This window comes from Tursiops truncatus, chromosome 1 (assembly GCF_011762595.2).
Source record: "Tursiops truncatus isolate mTurTru1 chromosome 1, mTurTru1.mat.Y, whole genome shotgun sequence".
NCBI lineage: Eukaryota > Metazoa > Chordata > Mammalia > Artiodactyla > Delphinidae > Tursiops > Tursiops truncatus.
In genome coordinates, this window is record NC_047034.1 from 56,005,814 (window position 1) to 56,031,848 (window position 26,035).

Here is a 26,035-nt window from a genome sequence, read left to right on the forward strand (position 1 = left end):
AGCCATTCCTATGAGACTTCTCTCCTGAGTCCAGGCCACTGTGGTTGCTCTTTTCCCAGTGGTTAGGAGGCACCTGCACAGATCAACCATCGCTAAACAATCATCCAGTCATTGATTATCATCTTCAATCATCAAACTGTTAATGAGTACTTGGCATGTGAAAGGCTGTGCAGTGTGCTGTGATGGAGGTCAGAGAAGGCTTTGCAGAGGGGTGGGATTCAAACAGGGCCCTGAAGGCTGTGTTTTAATTAAAGAGGTGGAAAGGAAGGGGAAATAAAATTATGCATACTATTGAAGTTCTATTACTGGCTGTGATCTTGAGAAAAATAATTTGATCTCTTTAAGAAACAGTTTCCTCATCTGTAAGATGGGATAATAAAATCTGTGTAAGGATGGTTAATGTGGAAGATCCATGCATTGGTGAGGTCGCTTTTGGTTGCACGTGATATTAATACAGTTAATTAAGATACAGTATGTAACAACATCTTCAATTGTCAGTATATGAAGCAGACAAAACTCCTTTTTCCGTCACCAAATCTCTCATCTTGTGGTGTCGACCCTCTTGCTCAGGTTGGCTAAAGATGGGAGAAGTCTTCTCTTTGGTCTTCCTTCTGTAGGGGACCATGGTTAGGTGTATATAGTTGTAGTAACTACATACTGCTCAGTAATTGACTGGTTTCCCAAGGCAGAGGGGAGCGGCATTGTTCCCACCTCCCCTGCACACACTTTGCTGCTTTAAGTCTATGTCTGCTTAGTGTTCCTCTTTTACGTAGAATGGACCATCTTCCCAGCCCTTAGCCTGGGCAGAAATATAAATATCAGTGTGAAAAAAATGAGGGAGATTTTCATTGTTTTTCCAAAAAAGGTGCATTAGCAAGGAATGTAGATTTGGGAAAATTAGTCATGGGAATTCACCTCTCAGTGAGTCCTTCTTGGCTGGGAAGGAAAGTTTTCTTCTAGTTAGCTGGGAATGGTGACAAGGGTTATTTTACCAGAAGGTGGGAGAAGCTTACAGATGAGGAGAACTTCCTGGACGGACAAGGAGGGGACAATATAATATGGAGGGAACAGGGTTCAGTGAGCCTGGGGTTCAGAGCTTGGTGACACTGCCAACCAGGTATCAGCTTTGGTCAAGTTACTTATCTTCCTGGAGGCTCAGTTTTCCTATCGATATAAAAATAGAGGTTAGGTTGCCAGTTTTACCAAATAAAAATACAGGATGCCTAGTTAAATTTGAATTTCAGATAAACAATTTTTTAGTACAAATATGCCCCATAAAATATTTGTGTTCCATGCAGTAAGTATGTCTCTAATATTGCATGTGACATATGTGCACTAAAATATTGTTTATTTCTGGGGTCTCTATTTTGTTCCATTGATCTCTGTGTCTGCTTTAATGCCAGTACCATACTGTTTTGATTAGCATAGCTTTGTAATAATAGTTTGAAATCAGGAATCCTGATGCCTCAACTTTGTTCTTCTTTTTCAAGATTGCTTTGGCTATTTGAGGTCTTTGTGCTTCATACACAGCTCGGGATTGTTTTTTCTAATTCCATGAAAAATACCATTGCAATTTTGGTAGGGATTGTATTGAATCTGTAGATCACTTTGGGCAATATGGACATTCTGATAATATTAATTTTTCCAATCCATGAGCATAGAATACCTTTCCATTTAATTGTGTCTTCAATTTCTTTTTTTTCCAATTTTTCTTCAATTTTCTTTTTTATCAGTATCTTATAATTTTCAGTGTAGAGATCTTTCACTTACTTGGTTAAGTGTATTCATAGGTATTTTATTATTTTTGATACAGTTATAAATGGGATTATTTCCATAATTTCTCTTTCTGATAGTTTGTTAATAGTGTATAGAAACACAGCTGATTTTTGTATATTGATTTTGTATCCTGCAACTTCACTGAATTTGTTTATTATTCTCACAGTTTTTTGTTGGAGTCTGTAGGGTTTTCTCTATATAATATCATGTCATCTGCAAAGAGTGACAGTTTTACTTCTTCCTTTCCAATTTGGATACCCTTTATTCCCTTTTTTTTGTTTGATTGCTCTGACTAGAATTTCCAGTGCTATGTTGAATAAAAGTGACAAGAGTGGGCATTCTTGTCTTGTTTCTGATCTTAGAGAAAAAGCTTTCAGCTTTCACCATTGAATATGATGTTAGCTATGGCTTGTCATATATGACCTTTATTATGTTGAGGTATATATCCACTTTGTTGATAGTTGTTATCATGAAAGGATGTCGAATTTGTCCAATACTTTTTCTGCATCTTTTGAGATGATCTTATGATTTTTATTCTTCATTTTATGAATGGGGTGTATCATATTGATTGACTTGTGAATGTTGAACCACCCTTGCATCTCTGGAATAAATCCCATTTGGTCATGGTGTATGATCCTTTTAATGTAGTGTTGAATTTGGTTTGTTAAAATATTAATATCCCTGATCAACATAGATGCAAAAATCCTCAACAATATTTTGAATTTCACTATATATTTAACTTTACCTGTAAGATTTATACTTTCATATATTTTCCTGTTACTAATTAGCATCCTTTTGGTTCAGCCTGAAGATGTCCTTTTAACATTTCTTGTAAGACTGATCTAGTGGTGATGAAAACTTTTAGATTTTACTTGTCTGGAAAACTCTCCTGCAATTCTGAAAAACAGCTTTGCTGAGTAGTTTATTCTTGGTTGGCAGGTTTTTTTCTTTCATCACATCCCGTCTGGCCTGCAAAGTTTCTGCTGAAAAATATCCTGATAGTCTAATGGGAGTTCCCATGTACTTAACAAGTTGTTTTTCTCTTGCTGCTTTTAAGATTCTCTCCTTAGCTTTAACTTTTAACAATTATAATGTGTCCTGATATGGGTCTCTTTGGATCTTTTTTGGAATTGTCTGGGCTTTCTAGATCTGGGTTTCTTTCTCCAGATTAGAAAAGTTTTCAGCCATTATTTCTTTAAATATGTTTTCTGCCCCTCCCTCCCCTGTTTACTTTTGGGACCTGTATGATGCATAGTTGGTCAGCTTCATGGTGTCCCATAAGTCCCTTAAGCTATCTTTACTCTCTTTCATTCTTATTTCTTCTTCTTTGGATGAATTCCACTGCCTTGTTTTTGAGTTTGGTGATCCTTTCTTCTGCCTGATGTAGTCTGATGTTGAATCCCTCTATTGAATATTTCAGTTCAGTTATTCAGTATTTTTCAGCTCTGTGATTTCTGTTTGGGACTTTTTAATACATTCTATCTCTTTGTCTAAATTCTCACTTTGTTCATGCACTGTTCTCTTGGCCATGATGAGCATCTATATGACATTTATTGAACTTTCTGTCCAGTAAATCACTTATCTCCATTTCAATAGGTCTGTTGCTGGAATTTTGTTCATTTGTTTGATACACAATCGTCATTTTCCTTGACTCTCTGTCTTGATGTCTGTGCATTAGATAAAACAACTACCTCTCCCCAGGTTTTGTGTAGGGGATGAACTTATTGTTCAGGCTGGTCTGAGCTCTTGGCTGTTTCTCAAACCAAGCTGCTTTCTTTGGTCTTAGTGGCTCCCAGTAGTTGGGGATATGCCAAGCCCCATTTATATGTGGGTATTTTGTTGTTCACCCAGTGTGTAGGAGTCACTCAGCTAGTTTCTTGTTTTCTTTCAGAGGGAATTGCCCCACGTGTGTTTATAGGTTCGGTGTGTCCATGGGAGGAGGTGGGTTCTGGAGTCTGCTATGTGCCATCTTCTACCAGAACCCTTTCAAGGTTCTGCTCTCATTCCAGCTTCTGCATGAAAACGTTCTCTGAATGCTCCAGCCCACAGCGGCAAAGTCTCAGTGCATCAGTATGTCTTTAGTTTTATTCCATTGTTCTGAGCACACTGCTTTCAGAATGAGGTACTTAAGCAATATTTTCCCCTCAGCAGAGGCACAGCCCGGCGAGGGGCTCCCATGAAGGCCTTTAAATGACAATATGCCTTACAGGGAGCCCTTGATGAAAGTTCCTGACTCTAATTTAGGGGAAGGTAAATTATAAGCAAAGTCTGGGAACAAGATTTAGCATTACATGATGTTAATTGGGAGAGGGGGAGAATTAGTAAATTATATCATTATTCAATTACTTGGGAGATTTTCTTTAAAAGTTTGTTTTCTAGGGTATTATTAAAGGAAATAGTATTCTGTGACACTTGAGAAAGATGGTAAGGCGGACTTTATTAAGGACAATTGTGATAGGTATAGGGAACCACTGCAATGGGATGTTACAGTGGGGGAGAGAGGTTGGACTCAACTCCAAATACAGCATGGGCAAGTGGTATTTATAGCCAAGAAGCAGATGGGGGTCAGTGGGTAGAAAATTACTAAGAGGAAACACCAGGGATAAGGAGGAATCTGGCTAAATTGACCAATAGGAGTCTAGTTGAAGGCAGGCCAGGGTGATCAGACATAACCTCAGAATGTTGGAGGATGAGGAACCTGATCAGCTATTGATGGTGATCAGATGTCCAGGGTGAGGGTTTCTGGTTAAACCGACTTAGCAGAACTCTTGCTAAAATGAGATTTTACAAGGACATGTACAGAGATGGTCCTAGAAGAAAGTTCAGGAGCCTGACTAAACTTTTGAATGTTTGTCAGTATCATTTAAAAAATATATTTAGTGTATGCTAGTCAGATTGATATGTTTGTAGTTTCAAGTATTTTTTGTTTGTTTGTTTCATTTTTAAATGGAGGGAAAGCATATTTAGCTTTCTTAAGGAAATTTAGCATCTTATGGAAATTCCATGGTCATATTAAACCTGATAGTAGGCTCTTCTGACAAGGAAAAAAGGACTTTACCGCCACCTGCTGGCCATATCCTCTTACTGCGACAGGCCTAAGAGCAGCCCTAGGGGGAAGTCAGTGTTTGAACTTTGCCAAATCCAGAGGACACTAAGGCTCTGTCATGACAGGAAGAACCATGAACAACTGTGTCTTTTCCCCCCAGTTCCCTCTCTCCCAAGACTTGAGGTTGAGAATTAGCAGTTGACTAGGGGAGGTGAAGAAGCAAAGCAGGGAAAATGGTGACGTCCATGCCCTCCTCCTCTGTATAGTGAGTTTCCAAGACTGAAGGGAAAAGCCAGAGAGGAAGCTTTGCATCGATTGGGGTTCTGATTGTTACGTCGGACTGGTCTTTTAAGGGCCAAGACAAAGGGCCTCTTTGTTTTATGCCTAAGAGTGGCCAGAAAATCCATGGTATTGTTCAGCTTTTATCCAAACGGCAGGGAAAACACAAATCCAGATAGTGGAGCTGAAAGGACAGAGGAAAAAGGAAAGGAAAAAAGCTTTTTACTTGCATTCTGTTGCATGCAGCTCATTCAATAAACACATTTCCAATGCATAGATGTATCATAAGGGAAAAACCAGTGGGAAAGGAATCATAAGGATGCTGCCAAAGAACAGGCCAACTGAATTGTTTGGATCCAGCTTTTCATCGTAAATATGAACAAACTGAAGTTAAAAATCAGGGGAGGCTTGAGTCCAGGGTAATGTTATCAGTGGAGTCAGAAATCTATTTTGTTTTAAATTAATTTGTTTTATTTATTTATTTTTGGCTGCATTGGGTCTTCGTTGCTGTGCGTGGGCTTTCTCTAGTTGCAGTGAGCGGGGGCTACTCTTCGTTGCGGTGCGCGGGCTTCTCATTGTGGTGGCTTCTCTTGTTCCGGAGCACGGGCTCTAGGCGCGTGGGCTTCAGTAGTTGTGACACGCAGGCTCAGTAGTTGTGGCACATGGGCTTAGTTGCTCTGTGGCATGTGGGATCTTCCCAGACCAGGGCTGGAACCCGTGTCCCTTGTATTGGCAGGTGGATTCTTAACCACTGCGCCACCAGGGAAGCCCCAGAAATCTATTTTTTAAAAACCTTTAAAAATCCTTCAGTCCATTATAGCAGAGATGTGAGTGGAGTCTACTCCTGGCCCGACCCTGACCTGACCCTGACCTGGAGCTGTTTCCTTTTGTTCTCTCTTCCTGTCCCCATGGGTCTTTTGCAGGCACTGCAGGGAGGTGTGGAAGCTAGTTCAATCAGTGTCTCTTCCCCAGCATTCATCCTCCTCTCTTTTCTATGAACTTTCTGTCTTCTGCCTCTATAGCTACAAATAATGCCTAGTCTTTGAACACTGCCTGGCAGTTGGCCCAGGCTTTCACACACACTAACTCAGCGACCCTTTCCCACTCCCTAGGGAGGCATTAATATCTCTGTTCACATGGGAGGCCCCTGAGAGCAGGGGCTGACTTGCCTTATGGCACACGTGGAAGTAGCAGGGCCAAGTGGAACCCTGGGTCTTTGGTTTATGTTCAGGCCTCTCTCCATTATATTTGCTGCCCTAGCCTCTCTGCCTTCAATTTCTGGCTTCCCGTTTTGGACTATGACGATTTTCTTGACTCTTTTCTTTTCTTTTTGTCGAGTGTGAAAGTTTTCAAGACGCCCACGAGTGGAAAATGCACTCCCCTCAGCCAAATTAAACTTTGCCAGATTCCTAACAGCTGTGTGCATTGAAATGACTAATGAAAGAGCCCTCCGCTAGCCTGTGGAACTTTCACACAGGGCATTGTCGCTGCCGCTCACCAGGACCCAACCCTGAGTATTTACATACTGGATGTCACCCTAAAAGCCCCCGACCAGGGGATTTCCGGGATGTAATAAGTAAGAACGCTGCTCTGGGCTTTGGAAGGTGCACTGTCTGGGCACCCATCGTGCAGGGAGGGGGGTAGCGTTTCAGACCCTACCCATGCCCCCTTGCCAAGGGTCCCCTGGGGAGATGTCCAGATTCAGTCATAGATCCATCGGTGCCAAGGTACTGCCTGCCACGATGGATTGAGATGCTGGGAATACCTAGATGAGGAAGTCATGGCCCCTGCACCCCTGGAGCTTGATACCTGGTTAAGGCAATGGGCATGAAAGCTTGGATAATTTCACCTGGTAGCATAGGTAGAGAGGGGGTGTTCTGGGAGCTCAGAAGAGGGGCACCTAACTTGGGGGTCATCAGGGGAGGCTTTCTGGAGCTCGTACTGACTGAGCAGAGTCTTTAACATTTTTGTAAAGAAGTTTTTCTTTTTTAATCTAGTTACAATGGTAATACATCTCATTGCAAATAACAAACCTTACAGAAATAGGTTCCTTTTGAAAAAATTCAGGGTGTGAAGAGGAAGAAAGAAAACTAGATTAGTGTGATTACTACTCAATTGGAGCATGTGGCTTTCTTCCTGAAAAGGAATTGTGCGTGTGTGAAGGGGTGGAGTAGTGCCCAAAAGAGGGAGGTGAAGACTCTAGGGGAGACCTTGTCCCTGTGGCCCCAAGCTCTTTGCGATGATGCCAGCCTGGGTGAGAAATCAGTAGGCCCCTTACTGGGGACCCACCCACTATGGGACTCTGGTTTTTCCAACCTCATTTTCCAAGTTTTAGGTCTTAGCTATTGCTATCTTATAACTTCAGAGTCTCATCTCTGCCCACTCCTCCAAGTGGTTTATCAAGGTGTTTTCCTAAATGAAATCGATCTCCTCCTAAGAAGAACTATAGTACCATGTTTAAGATGTTAACAGTATTTAACCAGCTACAATGCCAGTAAGAGCTCACATTTATTGAGGATTTTCTTTGCGCCAGCTCTGTGCTTCACAACCAACTTATGAACCTGGTGTTTTATTATTCCCATTTTACAGATGAGGCAATCAAAGTTATTACTTCCTCAAGCTCCATAGCTGATAGTTGGCAGAGCCTGGACTCAAAGCCAGGTCCCTGGGACTCCTGAGTCCATGTTCACGAACATGATACTCTGCTGCCTTATTTCTCAAACACGTTTGGCTACAGAAGTGTTTTTTAACTGTCTGCCTCTCATCTCTCAGCACTATTATTACCATCCCGTGGATCACCATCTGGGAAATGCTGACCCAGGAAACTACTTTGCCTTGTCTGTAAAATAGAGACAACAATGCAGTCTCAGTGTTGTGATGATTAAAGAGGTTTCAGGAAGTGGCTGCTGGGAATACTCACCTTCCACCAGGAATGTGTGCGTTTTAAAAATAGCAGTCATCATGTCCTGGATGAAATGACACAGTGTTTTGGCTGGGATGACAATGAAGATGTTGGTTACTAGACCTGGAGACCCTCAGGCCCTGGAGGACAGGCTCTTGCATGCTGCCCCCTTCCCCCAAGGTCACTATGGTCTCCTTCCCTCCCCTGCCCTCAGGTTCTCTCCCCCATCCCCCTGCGCTGCTTGTCCTTTTTCCACAAATAGTGATTCGGTTACCTGCCACTGGGGCTGGGGCCTCTCTCTGAAGCGCGCTGCTGCCCCGGAACCCCTCTTCTGCAAAGTTCGCTGTGTCCTGAGCCCCAGCTGTAGGCCAGGCCCCTGTCACAAACTGGTCAGACCACCCACAGCATGGCCGCTGCCACCTGCCCGACGGCCAGGCCTATGTCTGCCCAGAGATCTATGCTGCCACTTCCCCATCACCCACCACGTCCCGGAGAGAGCTCACCACGTTTGGAGATAAGGACCAACCTAGAAGATGCCTGAGTTGGCTACATCCCCTGGATGTTGATTTGGGCAGCTGACTAACCCCCAGAGGGGCCACTCTTTCAGCCTGGTTAGTTCTCTACCTGCTCCCAGGGTCCTCCCCCCCCCCATCAGACTGCTCTGGGTACGTGTGCCTGGCATCAAATCCTGACATTCCTTCTCTCCTATGAGTCAGTTTTACACAAGTCATTTTTCTTTCAGATTTTCATCAGGCCTGCAGATGTGCACATTTGGAAAAAGCCTACTGAAAACTAAATAAACAAAAACACGCACTCTGCCCAGCTCCTTAATTCTACCTGGAAAAAGCATTTGCATTCTTTTCAATAAATATCAAGCATTTCTAAAAAAGAAACAATATCCTTTTACATAGTTCTCTCCTTACACCTGTGAAGGAGCTGTTCGTCTCATTTCACACATGGAGAGGATCAGAGAGGTTCAATGTCATACAACTAAAAGTAGCCAAGCCAGGGCCAGAGCAATCACCCGGTGTTTGTCCATCTGCCAAATGCTGCCTCTTAGACCTGGGGCTCTCAGGCCCAGCCCAGGGCCCTGGGGACCATCAAGGTTGGGGCCCTTTGCTTCTGGAGTGGCCCAAAGCGGCAGTGTAAGGTGGTTCCCCTTGATTTTGACGTGTGTGCGAGGCTCCCCTGTTTCCCCCACTTTGTCCTCCTCCACTTTTCGGTTCCAAGTTGATCCTACCTGCCGCTCTTCGTAGGCATCAAGGTGCTTTTGACTTTTCTCTGTAGCTGGTCCCCTGGGGTTCTTTGCTGTCACTCAAATACCCACCCCATCACTCACCTCTTGACAAAGCAGCAGGTGGGCCACATGCTAAGTGCTGTGGTGATATGTAAAGCGAAATGTGAGTCTTGCCCCTAACGAACTGTTGAAGAAAAATTATTCTGAGATTTAAGATGGCAAGGAAGACTTTATTTAAGTTTATTGCAGTAGTGAGAGAGATTGAACTCGACTTTTAATACAACAGTGGGGACTCACTGCCAAAGGGCAGGTGAGGGAATGGATGGAAAATTATTAAGAGAAACTTGGTTAAGTGCCAAGGGTGGAGCAGCTTGATTGGATAGCGAAGGTGAGCCGATTCTTGACCGACTGGCTTACTGGGTACTTTGCTAAAACTGGGCTCAGCAGGCCAAGGGAGGCCTGGTGAAGTGGGTGTGAAGGAGGCTGACTAAAGTTGGCCCAAGGAGAGAGTTTTTGTCAGCGTTCACCAAGTAGTGTGAGTCAGGGCCCAAACATTGGTCTTAGAATGATGAGATTCAGGGCTGAACAGGGTGCCAGCCGTGGACACAGCTGGAGCTCGGAGAGGCGCCTGTGGGTGAGTTTGGGCTATTCCAGTCCCTGACTTCAGGGCTGATGATTGGACAGTCACACTGACTTCATCCCATGTTCGTTCATTTCTTACTACTCTGTGACAAACACATACTCTTTGTCTGGTGCTTTGCAAGCTTGTGTTTCTAGGGTTTGATACTTCCTACCACAAGTGAGGGTGGAAAGTACAAAGGCTTTATTTAGACCTTGGACAAGGATTTTAACCTCATGTTTCTCTTCTGCAGTGTTGCGACAGTACCTGTAATAGACTGAATCATGTCTCCCAAAATTCATATATTGAAACCCTAAGCCCCAACGTGACTCTGTTTGGAGATACGGCCTGTAAGGAGGTAATAAGGTTAAATGAGGTCATAAGGGTGGAACCCTAATCCAATAGGACTGGGGTCCTCATAGGAAGAAGAAGGGACACCACAGATCTCTCTCCTTTCTCTCTCTCTCTCTCTCTCTCTCTCTCACTCTCTCTCCATGCATGCAACAGAGGAAAGACCACGTGAGGATACAGTGAGAAGGTGCCTGCCAAAAGCCAGGAAGAGAGATTTCACTAGAAACTGAATTATCCAGCACCTTGATCTTGGACTTCTTGCCTCTGGAACGGTGAGAAAATAAATTTCTTTTGTCTAAGCCACCTAGTATCTGGTATTTTATGGCAGCCCTAGCCATAAAATACCATCTCATGGGTCTATTACGAGAACCAAACGTAATGCAAGCGGAGGCCCTAACAGCCATCTACACTTATTAGTTAGCTTGTTCCCTTCCCTCCTGTCATGTGATTTGCGGGCTGGTAAAAGGCCTGTTTGCCACCAAACATCTTCCTTGTGACCGAATGATGGTCCGGGTAATTCATACAGTAGAATCACTTCTTTGGATTCAGGCTTTGTTTCTCCATGTTGCAAGTAACAGAACCTTCCAAAACTAGTATAAATGAAGGGGGGAATTTTCTGGAACTATCCTGTTATCAATTACGGTTCCTGGTTTTAAACTAACTCGGGTTGATTTAGGCCACAAAGGAACTATTATAAGGATGCTGAATCAGGTATAGGATTGCCAGGAAGGCTGGAGACCCAAGTGTGGGCCCTCAGTGGGCAAAGGGCCCAATATCACACTGTAGAATGGTGTGTGAGGACCGCAGGGCTGCACGGCTGAGCACCGGCCGCTGCCGCTTGCTCCTCTGACGCCCCGAGCACTGGACTGGACTGCATCAACACTGGTGGACCATGCTCCAGAATGAATGTGTCGCGTGGTCCCTGCAGTCCAGGCGCAGTGCTCTCCTTGGCAGAACCTACATCAACCACCTGCATTCTAGCTGCAAGAAAGGCTGGGAATGTGAGCATTTGGCACTTTCGGCATTGACAATGGGAGGTGGCCCTGCCTCCCACCAAGATTCATAATGTGGGGAACTTCCCCAAACAATAAAAGGAGGTTCAAAGTGCCAGATGGCCAAAAAGAATGAAAAGTTCCCCACAGACACAGGGGAATCTTACAGAGCTCCAAAATAAGAAGTGCAGCTTCACTTGCAGGACCGAGAACCAGGAATTGGAAAGTTAGGAGCCAGGTTACTCTGGGTGTATCTCTCTGTACTCTTTCTCTCTCTCTCTCTCCTTGAAGACTGGGTTTCTCCAATCCACTTGCTCATGGTGAGGGCCACCTCCATCCTGACTGTTGGAAATTAGTTGCCTGTCTCCCTTAGAAGATCTTTTTCCTTATCTTCCAGAAACACCTCCAGATTTCCTCCTTTGTCCATTCTTGGTCTGGGTGGGCTGCACCCCCAGCCCTAGGGATGAACCATATTGACCCAGGCCCAAGCCAGTCATTATACTCTATGGCCACAGTGATGGATCTAGGAGTAGGCATGTGAACTAAGACAGCCAGGCACTTCTATAAACATTGAACTATAACTTACATGGTGTAAGTGTGCAAATCTTAAGTGTATAGCCAATGAATTTTATATATTTATACATACATGGAACCGTCACCAAGATGGAGCTGTAGAATATTTCCAGCAGCCCAGAATGCTCCCTTACAGCCACTCTCTGTCAATGCACCATCCAAAGATAATCACTGTTCTGACTTACATTACCATAGATAGAAGTTTTACCTTTTTTGAACTCAACTTATATGGAATCATATAGTGTTTAATCTTTGGTATCTGGCTTCTTTGATCAAGATTACATTTGTGAAATTCGTCCTTGTTTTTTTTTTTTTTTAATGAAGGGATGCTTTTTACACCGAGATGTCAGAAGAGGCCTTTCTATTTTTTTAAATTAATTAATTAATTAATTAATTATTTTGGCTGTGTTGGGTTTTCGTTTCTGTGCGAGGGCTTTCTCCAGTTGCAGCGAGCGGGGGACATTCTTCATCGCAGTGTGCGGGCCTCTCACTGTCGCAGCCGCTCCCGTTGCGGAGCACAGGCTCCAGACGCGCAGGCTCAGTAGTTGTGGCTCATGGGCCTAGCCGCTCCGCGGCATGTGGGATCCTCCCAGACCAGGGCTTGAAGCCATGTCCCCTGCATTGGCAGGCAGATTCTTAACCACTGTGCCACCAGGGAAGCCCCCTGTCCTTGTTTTTTTATGTAGTATTTGTTCATTCTTTTTCACACCTGTATGGTATTCTATTAGATGAATCATACCACAATTTATTTATCCATTCTACCATTGATGGACATTTGGGTTATTTCTGGTTTGGAGCTATTCAATAATGTTGCTATGTACTTTATTGTATGTACCTTGATGGATATAAGCATTCACTTCTTTGGGTATGTATCAGGAGTAGAATTTCTGGGTCATAGAAAAAATGCATATCTTTAGTAGGTATTACCAAATAGTTTTCCCAGGTGATGGTACCAATTTATACATCTACCAATAGTATATGAGACTTAGAGTTGCTCTACATACTTGCCTACTTATTATTTTCAGCCTTATAAATTATAGCTATTTTGAATGGGTATCACAATATCACATTGTAGTTTTAATTTGTATTTTTGTGTGACTAATAGTGCTGAACACTTTCATATACTCATTGGCCTTTGGATAACCTGTTTTGTCAAATGGCTGTTTAAGCTTTTGCCCATTTCTAAAAAACACTAAGTTGTTGGGTCTTTTCTTTATCATTGATTTCCAGCAATTCTTACTTTTTTTCTTTTGCGGTACGCGGGCGACTCACTTTTGTGGCCTCTCCCGTTGCTGAGCACAGGCTCTGGACGTGCAGGCTTAGTGGCCATGGCTCACAGGCCTAGCCGCTTTGCAGCATGTGGGATCTTCCCGGAGCGGGGCACGAACCCGTGTCCCCTACATCGGCAGGCGGACTCTCAACCACTGCGCCACCAGGGAAACCCTCCAGCAATTCTTTATATATTCTGGATATGAGTCCAGATACAAGTGTTTGCTTCATACATATATTGCAAATACATTCACCTAGCCCATGGTTAACATTTTTACTTCTTTAATGATGTCTTTTTAGAAACGTAAGTTCAATTTATTATTCTTTTCTATGGTTAATGTTTGTTAATATTTTCTCACTCAGGGACCATGAACCAGTTAGCAACTTTTGAGGGAGGTAGAGACAAATGGTTCCTTCTTTTTGTTGAATTTGAGGTTGTGAGGAGCTGAGGCTGAGTCAGAAATGGAGGCAGGAAGCAGAAAGACTTGCAGGGCTGGGCTTGAGCGGGGGCAGTGTCAGAACTAGGCCAGTCTGAGTCTCCCAGGAACTGTCCACTGTGGTTGTGGCTGAAATTAAGAAGCAGGCTGAGAGGATGTGGCAGGGCAATTGATCTCTGAAAAGGTTCATTTAACTATTCTTCCATAAAGTATGTACCGAATGTATATTCTGCAATGTGACACTCTCATGGGGCTTATATTCTGGAGGATTTTAGAAATTATATAAAACATTTTCTTATAGTACAGATTCGAGAACCCAGGTGAGGACGTGATAAATAATTTGTCATCATAGCTAGGGCAGAACCACCGCTAAACCAGAGCCACAGCTGAAACCCAGGTCTCCTGGATTAAACCCTCCCCCAGCTCCTCCCCCAACACCTGTCTAGCAAATATATATTGCCTGAGAGGTGGTGATAATGAATGGCATGCCCTTTGTCTCAGGCTTAATTAACGTAGACTAAGCCTATCTCAAGTGGGTGGAGGTTTTCCTCTCTTCCTTTTACCCTGGGCAAATGGAAAGTGAGATCCCCTCTGGTCTGCAGTGGCGGAGACTTCAGGAAGCCCACACAAGTCAAGGGGCCAAAGCAAACCAGTGTCAGCAGGGGGAAATCAGAGGGACTTCCCCCAAGTCCTTCCTGTCAAAGAAAGAAGCGTTAGAGACCTTCATGATGGAAAAAGCCACATCTCAAGGACTATTCCAGACTGGGTAAGTGTTACCTTAGTGGGGCTGCTACCCCTTGGGTTTTACTCCAGGACAATGGGCTTCATCCTTCAGCTCCAGGAATCTGGGATTTAAAGCAGGATTTCACAGCTTCAAACAATCTGAGGCTAATGCTCGCTTCCAAGGAGCATGAGGGTCTTCTCATTGGCAGCAGGTGGGAAGTGATGGGCATTTGGATCCCTTGGTATTCATGGATGAATTGGAGGCCAGTGACATGGTGAGCCAGTGACTCTGTGAGGCGTCTTCTGACATTTTCTGCCCCTGCCTCTAACTTTCCCCACACGGACTGTAAGAACCAGCACTACAAGGACTCACTTAGACATGCTCATAACTGTTAAAGCATCACTAGGGTCTGTACACGGACCATGTCCCTTCACAACAAACATCTTTTGAATGTTCCTTCACATTATTAGAGGAAGGCAGCACATTTTGGCAATGGTTCCTAAATTCAGCTGGGTGGACTGGTGTCAGGCTGTGTAAGAATCACCCTTGTAGGTCTTGGCTTGGGCCCAGGAGTTTGTGATTTTAACAAGCCCTCCAAGTGATTATGATAAATAGATGATTCTGAAACTCATTTTGCTGTTTGGAGTTTGGGCTCTGACGGATCTGCCTTTCGCTTCTGGCTCTGTTTTACCACTTAAGAATTGAATTTTCTTGCACACACATAGCCTCTGGAGCCCTTAGTTTTCTTGTCTGTAAAGTGGGGGATAATAGTAACACCTACCTCGACTGTGTTGTTACGGAGTGAGTGAGATAATGTGGAGCTCTAGCATGTGAAGTTGAAGTACAAGACTGGCCACTCAGTAAGTCATAATAATATTCCCTGCTACTGTTATTTATTATTATTATCATTATTATTCTGCCTGTATATCTCTTTCACCTCTTTTCTCCATTCTTGTGGCTTCTTTTTATGTCCTCACTACCCATTAACATTGCTTAGTTATATAAAATCGCTCAGACTAAATTTTACTTAATACAAGAAGAACAAAGTACATGTAATTATTTTGATTTATAGATGAGGAAAAGGGCACAAAGAAGTTAAGTAATTCGTCCCAAATCACATAACTTGTTGGTGCCAGAGCCTAGGTGTAACACAGGACTGTGGGATTCTATACCCATGAAGGGCAAAGTTGAGAGAAATACAGTCGTCCCTTTGTATCTGCCGGGCATTTAATCCTTGGATGCTCACGTCCTTTACGGTTGGCCCTCTGGTTCTGTGGATTCTGTTGATCCATCTGTGGATTCAATCAACTGAGGATGGAGTATTTTTACAGCAGTGGGAGGAGACACCATCTATTCACACCCTTCTGGAAGGCTTCATTATTATATGTTTTGAGTATTTGTGTAATTGTAAAGTAGCTCAATGGATTTATCCGTGTACTTAAAGTTTTACCAGCTGACCCCTTCCCCACAAAGGCGAAGCAAATGGATGAAATAAATGAGGGCTGGTCTCCAACACCTGGCTGACCAGGTGAGGCTGCTGACCAGGTAAGGCTGCTGATCAGCAGCATTGGCCCAACCATGTTAGAAAGCTAAATTGTCCCCAAACCCAGTCGGAACCTGCGTTTCAATAAGGTCCCCAGGTAAAATCTGAGAAGTCCTAAGAGAAGGCAAAACTGTTTGTTGTGTGTAGTAAAGAGCCTGATCTAGGCAGCAGGGGTCCCCTGTGCTTGCACAGTTGCGGTATTTTCCTGACTGAGGGAGTTGGAATTCTGGGTGAAAATTACTCACCCTCGGTGAGGGGGTAAGGGCTGCTACACTTCCCCCTCAGGGTGTGCACTGGAAGTTCATCCCTGCTACATCCATCATCCAGGAGTAGATGGGCTCCTGTATTTATTTTTATTTATTTTTACTTTTTGCGGTTACGCGGGCCCCTCACTGCTGCGGCCTCTCCCGTTGCAGAGCACAGGCTCCGGACGCGCAGGCTCAGCGGCCATGGCTCACGCGCCCAGCCACTCCGCGGCACGTGGGATTCTCCCGGACCGGGGCACGAGCCCACGTCCCCTGCATCGGCAGGCGGACTCCTAACCACTGTGCCACCAGGGAAGCCCGCTGTATTTATTTTTACGCACATCCTTTGGAGTCCTACCACCGTCAATCCTTAGATACCAGCACCACGTGGGCTCACTTAGGCTCATAACTGTCACAGCATAACGGGGGTCTCCCCATTGACCAAGTCCCTCTCCAATAAACATGTTTGAATGTTGCCTCACATTGTTGGAGGAAAGCAGTAACAGTGGGTAGTAAAATTGGATCTTGATATCCATCTTCCACTTTTGCATGAGAAGATGACATGGACAACTGGTGAGTGTATTTTTTGACTATTCTTGGCCCCAGCGACCTTCTCCCTTGAATTTTTGTTTAACCACCAATTTAGAGCTTCTTAGGTTAGTTTTATGGTTCATTGTTGATTTGTGAGTTTTAGATATGCAACTCTGACAAAATTGTCATCATCTGGAGTATATGATGGATTATGGATTTTTAAAAATTAAGGATTATGTCTTTTTTCATTTAAATTAGAATTTATTGAAGTATAGCACGTATAAAGAAAAGAGCAGAAATCTAAAGTGTACAGGGTGAGGGGATACATAAAGGATATACAGCCAGCACCCAGATCTGGAAACAATACTAGAACTGCAGAAACTCCTCACCACTTTCTTCTATCACTATTTCCCCATTATCCTCCCACCAGGGTAACCAAAGTCCTCACTTCTCATACTGTAGATTAGTTTTGCATGTGGGAGCCATATTTTTATATCAGAAAAAAATACTTGATTTAAAATATTATAAATCAGTAAAAGCAAATGTTGTTCAGGGAATACACAGTAGTTCAGTTACAAATTCTGTAGTCCTTGGCTTTACCTGTAAATGTTGGAAGATTTTTAATTTAATTTTGTCTTCTTATTTTGAAATAATTTCAGACTCAAAGAAAAGTTGCAAGAATAGTATAATAACCTTTTTTCCCGAACCACTGAAGGAGACGTTGCTGGCATCATTACCCTGTCACCCACCCCCCGCCAGTATTTTAGTGTGTCCCTCACAGGTACATCCTACTACATAACAGTAGTACAACCATCAAAATCAGGAAAATAACACTGATACATTATTACCATATAATCTGCAGACACAGTAAGTTTCACCCACAAGTCCAGGGTTGCATATTGCATTTAGTTGTCACCTCTCCTTTAGTCTTCTTCGAAGTAGGGGAGTTTCTCAATCTTCCCTCAATTTTCAGGGCCCTCACAGTTAATTATATCGCAGGGCAGATATTTCTGTGGAATGTACCTCAATTTGAATTTGTCTGATATTTCCTCATAATTAGATTTAGGTCACGCTTTAAAAAAATTTATTTTTGGCAAGAACATCACAGCAGTGATGGTCTTCTCATTGCCTCCAATAGGTGGTGCACGATTCTAATTTGTTTTATCAGTGGTGAGGTTCACTTTGATCAGGTTTCCTCATTGTAAAAGTATTCTTTTCCCCTTTATAATTAGTATTTTGTGGGAGGTATTTTCGTAGTATTTGAATATCTCATTCTGCATCAAATGTTCACCCATCCATTTTAGAATCCATTGATTATTCTGAATCAATATTATGATGATGATTGCCAGATTGTGATTTTCTTCTTTTTTTTTAAATGTATTTATTTATCTATCTATCTATTTATTTATGGCTGTGTTGGGTCTTCGTTGCTGCACACGGGCTTTCTCTAGTCGCGGCGAGCAGGGGCTACTCCTCCTTGCGGTGCACGGGCTTCTCGTTGCGGTGGCTTTTCTTGTTGTGGCTCTCGGGCTCTAGACCGCAGGCTCAGTAGTCACGGCACACGGGCTTAGTTGCTCCGCGGCATGTGGGATCTTCCCGGACCAGGGATTGAACCTGTGTCCCCTGAACTGGCAGGCAGATTCTTAACCACTGTGCCACCAGGGAAGCCCAAGATCATGATTTTCTAATTTAACTTCTACATGGATTCATTAATTCATTCTTAATTCATTCTACATTTATCAATTGGCATTCTGCTGTAAGGAAAAGCTTTCTCTTCTCCTTATTAATCAATTAATGAATTTATTCATTTATATCAGTATGGCCTCATGGATTCCTATTTTATTTATTGGGTTCTAATCTGTTATCATCATTATTTATCAAATCTGTTATCACATTGTCCCAAGTTGGCAGTGCTTACCTTGATCCACCTTGTTCAGGCTCTGACATTCCACACCGGACTGTGCTAATATCCTCTGCATCCTGCTTAGCCCCCACCCCAGGCTGTTGCTTCTGCTTCCCTATCCTTCCCAGAGGCCCTCCTCACTCCCAGTAGCTTCTTAATGGGCCACCACCACCACCTTTGCTGCCTTGTGTAGACATCTGCCTTACTCCACTCGGGCTTGGATAGCCTGCACTGAGCAGTGAGGCCACCCTCCTCGTGCACTTCTGCTCGGCTATCCTGCCTTGCCATCATTATGGTAATGCCAACCCGCAATTAGATTCCCTCCTCGCTCTTCTCAGATCCTAATACCTCTCACTGCTGTCACAGTCCCTTCACACAGATGCCTTCCTCACCCCATCACCACAGGCCCCCCACGTGGAAGCTCTCCAGAAATACCCTTCAAGACTCTCACACCCTCTCACACCTGGAATCCCACCCATCTATCGTGCTCAGCCCCTGAATAATTTTCAGGAGAGAAGGCAGGAAAGCAGAGGCTGTAGTGCGGCTGACTTCTGTATAAGGCACAGTAGACACGGTACTTTCGGGGCCCACCACGATGTTGTAGTTTTAATTTCTTTTAAATTCAGAAGAAATAATGAATATAATAATAATGATGAATATAATAATCCAGGCTGAGTATGTATGTGTTTATATTAATGCAAAATAAAACTTTTATTATTTTTTTAACGGAGGAAGGGACCCATGAAGGCAGAAGTGCCTAGAGCCCATGAAAAGTGCCTAGGATTCAGCCTTCTCTGTCTGTCTTTGTAGGCCCAGTTCTTGGAAGAGTTTCTGAACATAGCATCTATTCAGTAAATGGTTGTGAAATTAGTGAATGAGTAAGTGGTTGAACATTGCAGCTTATATTTCTTTTTATTTTAAATTAATTTTTACTGGAGTATAGTTGCTTTACAATGTTGTGTTAGTTTCTACTGTACAGCAAGGTGAATCAGCTATACGTATATATATATATCCCCTCTTTTTTGGATTTCCTTCCCATTTAGGTCATTGAGTAGAGTTCTCTGAGCTATACAGTAGGTTCTCATTAGTTATCTATATATACATATTATCAATAGTGTATTTATGTCAATTCCAATCTCCCAATTCACCCCACCCCGCCTTTCCCCCCATGGGTGTCCATATGTTTGTTCTCTACGTCTGTGTCTGTATTTCTGCTTTGCCAATAAGATCATGTATACTGTTTTTCTAGATTCCACATATATGCATTAATATCTGATATTTGTTTTTCTCTCTGACTTACTTCACTCTGTATGACAGTCTCTAGGTCCATCCACAACTCTACAAACAACCCAATTTCATTCCTTTTTATGGCTGAGTAATATTCCATTGTATATATGTACCACATCTTCTTTATCCATTCCTCTGGTGATGGATGGACATTTAGGTTGCTTCCATGTCCTGGCTCTTGTAAATAGTGCTGCAATGAACATTGGGTTGCATGTGTTTTTTTGAATTATGTTTTTCTCTGGGTATATGCCCAGTAGTGGGATTGCTGGGTCATATTGTACTTCTATTTTTAGTTTTTTAAGGAATCTCCATACTGTTTTCCATAGTGGCTGTATCAGTTTACATTCCCACCAAGAGCACAAGAGGGTTCCCTTTTCTCCACACCCTCTCCAGCATTTGTTGTTTGTAGATTTTCTGATGATGCCCATTCTAAATGGTGTGAGGTGATACCTCATTGTAGTTTTGATTTGCATTTTTCTAATAATTAGTGATGTTGAGAAGCTTTTCATGTGTTTGTTGGCCATCTGTATGTCTTCTTTGGAGAAATGTCTGTTTAGGTCTCCTGATCATTTTTTGATTGGGTTGTTTGTTTTTTTGATATTGAGTTCCTTGAGCTGTTTGTATATTTTGGAGATTAATCCTTTCTCCATTGATTTGTTTGCAGATATTTTCTCCCATTCTGAGAGTTGTCTTTTTGTCTTATTTATGGTTTCCTTTGCTGTGCAAAAACTTTTAGGTTTAATTAGGTCCCATTTGCTTATTGTTGTTTTTATTTCCATTACTCTAGGAAGTGGGTCAAAAAAGATCTTGCTGTGATTTATGTCAAAGAGTGTTTTTCCTATGTTTTCCTCTAAGAGTTTTATAGTGTTCTGTCTTACATTTAGTTCTTTAATCCTTTGAGTTTATTTTTGTATATGGTGTTAGGTGGTGTTCTAATTTCATTCTTTTACATGTAGCTGTCCAGTTTTCCCAGCACCGCTTATTGAAGAGACTGTCTTTTCTCCATCGTATATTCTTGCCTCCTTTATCATAGATTAGGTGATCATAGGTGCATGGGTTTATCTCTGGACTTTCTATCCTGTACCATTGATCTATATTTCTGTTTTTGTGCCAGTACGATACTGTCTTGATTACTGTAGCTTTGTAGTATAGTCTGAAGACAGGGAGTCTGATTCCTGCAGCTCCATTTTTCTTTCTCAAGATTGCTTTAGCTATTCAGGGTCTTTTGTGTGTCCATATACACTGTAAAATTTTCTGTTCTAGTTCTGTGAAAAATGCCATTTGTACTTTGATAGGAATTGCATTGAATCTGTAGATTGCTTTGTGTAGAATAGTCATCTTGATAATATTAATTCTTCCAATCCAAGAATATTATATATCTCTCCATCTGTTTGTGTTGTCTTTGATTTGTTTCATCAGTGTCTTATGGTTTTCTGCATGCAGGTCTTTTGCCTCCTTAGGTAGGTTTATTCCTAGGTATTCTGTTCTTTTTGTTGCAGTGGTAAATGGGATTGTTTCCTTAATTTCTCTTTCTGATCTTTCATTGTTACTGTATAGGAATGCAAGAGATATCTGTGTATTAATTTTGTATCCTGTGACTTTACTAAATTCGTTGATTAGCTGTAGTAGTTTTCTGGTGACATCTTTAGGATTTTCTATGTATAGTATTATGTGATCTGAAAACAGTGACAGTTTTACTTCGTCTTTTCCAATTTGGATTCCTTTTATTTCTTTTTCTTCTCTGATTGCTGTGGTGAGGACTTCCAAGACTATGTTGAATAATAATGGCGATAGTGGACAACCTTGTCTTGTTCCTGATCTTAGAGGATCTTGTTCCTTTCAGTTTTTCATCATTGAGAATGATGTTAGCTGTGGGTTTGTCACATATGGCCTTTATTATGTTGAGGTAGGTTCCCTCTGTGCCCACTTTCTGGAGAGTTTTTATCATAAATGGGTGTTGAATTTTGTTGAAAGCTTTTTCTGCATCAATTGAGATGATCATGTGGATTTTATTCTTCTGTTTGTTAATATGGTATATCACATTGATTGATTTGCATATGTCGAAGAATCCTTGCATCCCTGGGAGTGGCTAATATTTCTTATTTTTCCCATGGCAGATAAGACTAGAACAGAGTAAATAATATTTGCTGATGGCCTATTTACTAGAAAGTGTGTTTTTTCCCCTAATATTTCAAAGCTATCCATATATTCATCCATTCATTCAAATATTTCCTGAGTACCTATATATGCCAAGGCCCTGCTTCCTTTTTGTGTGCCAGGCGGGATTGAGAAATGTCTACTTTAGTCTTAAGAGGGCAGGATGTGTCTATAAGCCCTGAACTAACCAGTCAGTGTGGGAATTGAACTGGCCCCACCTCTGTAGCAAAGCTCTCTAATTCATGGGGTCCACAGGTCAAAAATACATTAAGTTAATCCTCTAGGTGCAATAATACACATCTTTGCTCCATGAAGCCTTTTCTACACCATTGAGATTAGCTAACTCTATCTTTTCTCAGTATGAGTCAGTCAGAAATGCACACATCATCATAACTGGTTTAGTTTCCAATACTGTCAGTTGCTTTTTTTTTTAAGTTTTTAATTTAAACTTTTTTTGTTTTTTGGCTATGCTATGTGGCTTACAAGATCTTAGTTCCCCAACCAGGGATTGAACCTGGGCCCACAGCAGTGAAAGCGCCGAGTCCTAACCACTGGACCACCAGGGAAGTCCCTGCTTTTTAAACAGTAGAACTTGGTTTTATTGATAAGGTACAATGTGAGTTGGATGAGATGTTTGGGGCCAGAATTGTTTACCATCTACTATTTTTATGGAGAATGTCCTTATTCCAGTCTCACTAATTTATATATATCACAGTTCATGGTGGATAAAGTTAAATTTTCCTCTGCACTGACTCTGACAAGGCACTTGGCAAACACAATAACAACATAAACATGATTGTATAAGTAATGCTTAATATACATAAAATAATATAGCACTTTAAAATACCCTTGAGTATTTTAGCATAAAAGCTTCCATTCGAACCCTAACAATGTTCTAGGTCAGTGGTTTTCAAACTGACGCATGGCCAAATCCAGCCTACCGCCTGTTTTTGTATGGCCTGTGAACTAAGAGTGTTTTTTACCTGTTTAAGTGGTTGAAAAAAAATAAAAAGAAGAATATTCTGTATGTGAAGATTATATTAAATTCAAGTTTCAATATCCATAGGTAAAGTGTTATTGGTCCCAGCCACACCTGTTTGCTTATATATTATCTGTAGCTGCTTTCGAATTATGAGGGCAGAGTTAAATAGTTGCAACAGAGACCATATGGTCCACAAAGCCAAGATGTTTGCTCTCTGATACTTTATAGAAAAGTTTGCCTCTTTCTGTTCTGGGTACTTGTGATACATCAGTGAACAAAACAAAGATCCTTGTATAGGAGGAGATCGTTGAGAGGACATCACTGCCAGTTGACCCTAGAGCTAGACCTGGGCAATTGAAGGCTCCTTACCCGCTGCCCTGTCCTTGGAATATATATTCCACCCACACCGTCCTATAGCTGGAGCTGTTTCAAAGATGCAGTCTTAAAAATGTAAGGTGTTGTTAAGACCATCTGGACTGTGTATGTGGCTGAACCCCATTAAAGCATCTATATAAACTTTTTTTTTAATTAATTAATTTATTTTTGGCTGTGTTGGGTCTTCGTTTCTTCGTGTGAGGGCTTTCTCTAGTTGCGGCGAGTGGGGGCCACTCTTCATTGCGGTGAGCGGGCCTCTCACTGTCGCGGCCTCTCTTGTTGTGGAGCACAGGCTCCAGATGCGCAGGCTCAGTAGTTGTGGCTCACCCAGTTGCTCCGCGACCTGTGGGATCCTCCCAGACCAGGGCTTGAACCCGTGTCCCCTGCATTGGCAGGTGGATTCTCAACCACTGCACCACCAGGGAAGCCCTATATAAACTTCTAAGGTTCTAGCAGGCAGATGTGGAAATCTATAAGACAAGACTTGTATATAAGTTCCCTTGCTTAGTAAATCTGCCACCTACATTTAATAGGGGAAGATAGTAAATGATAAATGTAAGTAAATTATATATAGTATGTTAGAATGTGATAAATGTGCTGGAAAAAAAAGTAGAGGAGGGTAAAGTGGATAGTGATTTTTTTGATGGGGAAGTTGATGTTACATTTGAAAGAGAGCAATTAGGGTAGACCTACCAAAAGGAGGAATATTTGAGCAAAGACTTGAAAGAGTTGAGGAAGTGAGCCATGTGGGTGTCGGGGGGAAAGCATTCTAGGCCAGAAGGATAATGGTGGCTCCTCATGGGGTTGTTATGTAGGTTAAATGAATTAATACATTTAACTGAAAATAGTGCCAGGCACATGATAGGTAAATTCTCAAAAAATCATTCTTCTTCAGTACCAGCTGGTTGTAGTTGCTACTTTCCTCCCTGCAGTCGGCTGCTGCACTGGGTTACTCTCGGTAGACAGTCACTGTAGCAGAGGGGCTCTATACATGTGTAAAAGTACACGGGGTCCTGATATCTTAGCTTTATCTGTCCCAGGATTAGCTCCCATCCCTGGGGATTAGCTTTTAGGGACAAAACTGTTCCCAGAGAATCATGGTCCCAGGAGGTATCATTTCTGTGGTTTGCATAATTACAAAACACAGGTGTGAGAGTCTGTCATCACACAGAGTCAAAGGGTTTTGCCCCACCATCACACAAAAAGTCAGTAGTGAGGCTTCAATAGACATGGGGTCTCTTGCTTCCAAGTCTAGTGCTCTCTGTTTTTGGTCTTCACTCCACTCCTTGCAATAACCTACATCTTATACATCTTATTTCTTCCAGTAAATTTTCAGGTCTCTGTACAAAGGACCACGTCGTATTCATTTCTGTTTTCCCCTGCAGAATTGGGTGCTAAACAAACAAACAAAAACTCAAAACTGGTGAAAGAATACTCAGTACTTTTACATGTTTGATGATACCATTTCAAATCTTAATTGCTATGTGTGTAAATCTGTCAGAAGATGTCATTGTGGAACTGATTGTCCTTCGTTCCCTGTGCCTATATAAAGCACGGGGAGATAGATTGTCCTACAGACTAGGGAGTTCCCAGACATTCACCATTTTCAAATTTATGTTGCTAAATATCATATGAAGATCCTGGAGCATAAAAATACATTCATGAGCTTTGGGCTTTGATGATCTCCACAAGGCTATTAGATAAGAGATGGCATTTCCAGGACGAAATAATTAGGCAGATGATGCAGGACAAATACCCGGTTATCCTTTATCTTAGTCCAGGGTGGCTCTCAAAATATGGTCTACAGACCAGCAGCAGCAGCATCACCTGAAAACTTGTTAAAAATGCAAATTCTCAGGCCTCACCTCAGACTCACTGAAACTGAAATTCTGGGCTTGGGGCCCAGCAATCTGTGTTGGAACAAGCTGTCCAGATGATTTTGAGGCACACTAAAGTTTGAAAGTCACTGACCACTCATTTGTCTTTATAGATTTCCAGCCAGGACTCGCCCTGCCCTGCCAAGTGCCTAAGCTATGTGTTGGATGAACAAGGAGCTTCTTTTGTAGACCTTGGTAATGACCTTGAGGCAGGAAAGCCCTCTGGGGAAAGTTGAGATTGTACCACTTTTACAGTTGTCTTAACATATTCTCTCAGGCTAATGAAGGTAGGATACACATTGGAGTGAAGAAAAGCCCAGGGCATTGCATAATTAGGTCAGACGTTGAAATAAAGGGAGCTTTAAAATCTTAAAATATTACCTCTGTCTGGGCTTTGGTTGTGGCTGGATGTGTATACCAGCTGGGCTGTGACAGGAATCGTGTGGAATTCCAAAAGCTCTACTCTAGTTTGGGTGGGCTATTTGAAACCTCCTCTTGCAAAGTGCAGAAGGACAATTAACATTAGATAAAGTGCCTTTCCAGGTTCTTATGACAAATCAGCCTGTAGGAAGTACAGGTATTAATCATTCCAATCTTGCGGGATTGCAAATGTAGTGTACCTTTGGCTGAGGTATGAGAAGAATAACCTAGGAATGCATCTTTGACCTAGGATAAAAGACACTGACAAATTTTACCCCTCAATATAAAATTTCTGAGCACAGGAAATGAGGCTTAGAATTTGAGACAAATTATAAAAATATTGTTGTAAAGAAGCCATGGTTTTTCAAGGCAATATTAACAAAGCAAGTACAAGTGAACAGTAAGAAAACGAGAGAGCTCTAGCACCACAAGCTTTACATTGGCCACATTTACAAGGCAAAAATAATGATGATCTAATCAGTTCTGACAAACAGTTGGCCATATGATATG

At 42.3% G+C, this 26,035-nt stretch overlaps 1 long non-coding RNA gene across 1 annotated transcript; it reads left to right on the forward strand.

The window, feature by feature from the left end:
- Nucleotides 1–10,111: 10,111 nt before the first annotated feature.
- On the forward strand, nucleotides 10,112–14,795 carry LOC141279321 (uncharacterized). Its single transcript, XR_012333346.1, has 3 exons — nucleotides 10,112–10,217; nucleotides 10,367–10,482; nucleotides 14,084–14,795. It is a non-coding gene; the product is annotated as an uncharacterized lncRNA (long non-coding RNA).
- Nucleotides 14,796–26,035: the final 11,240 nt, after the last annotated feature.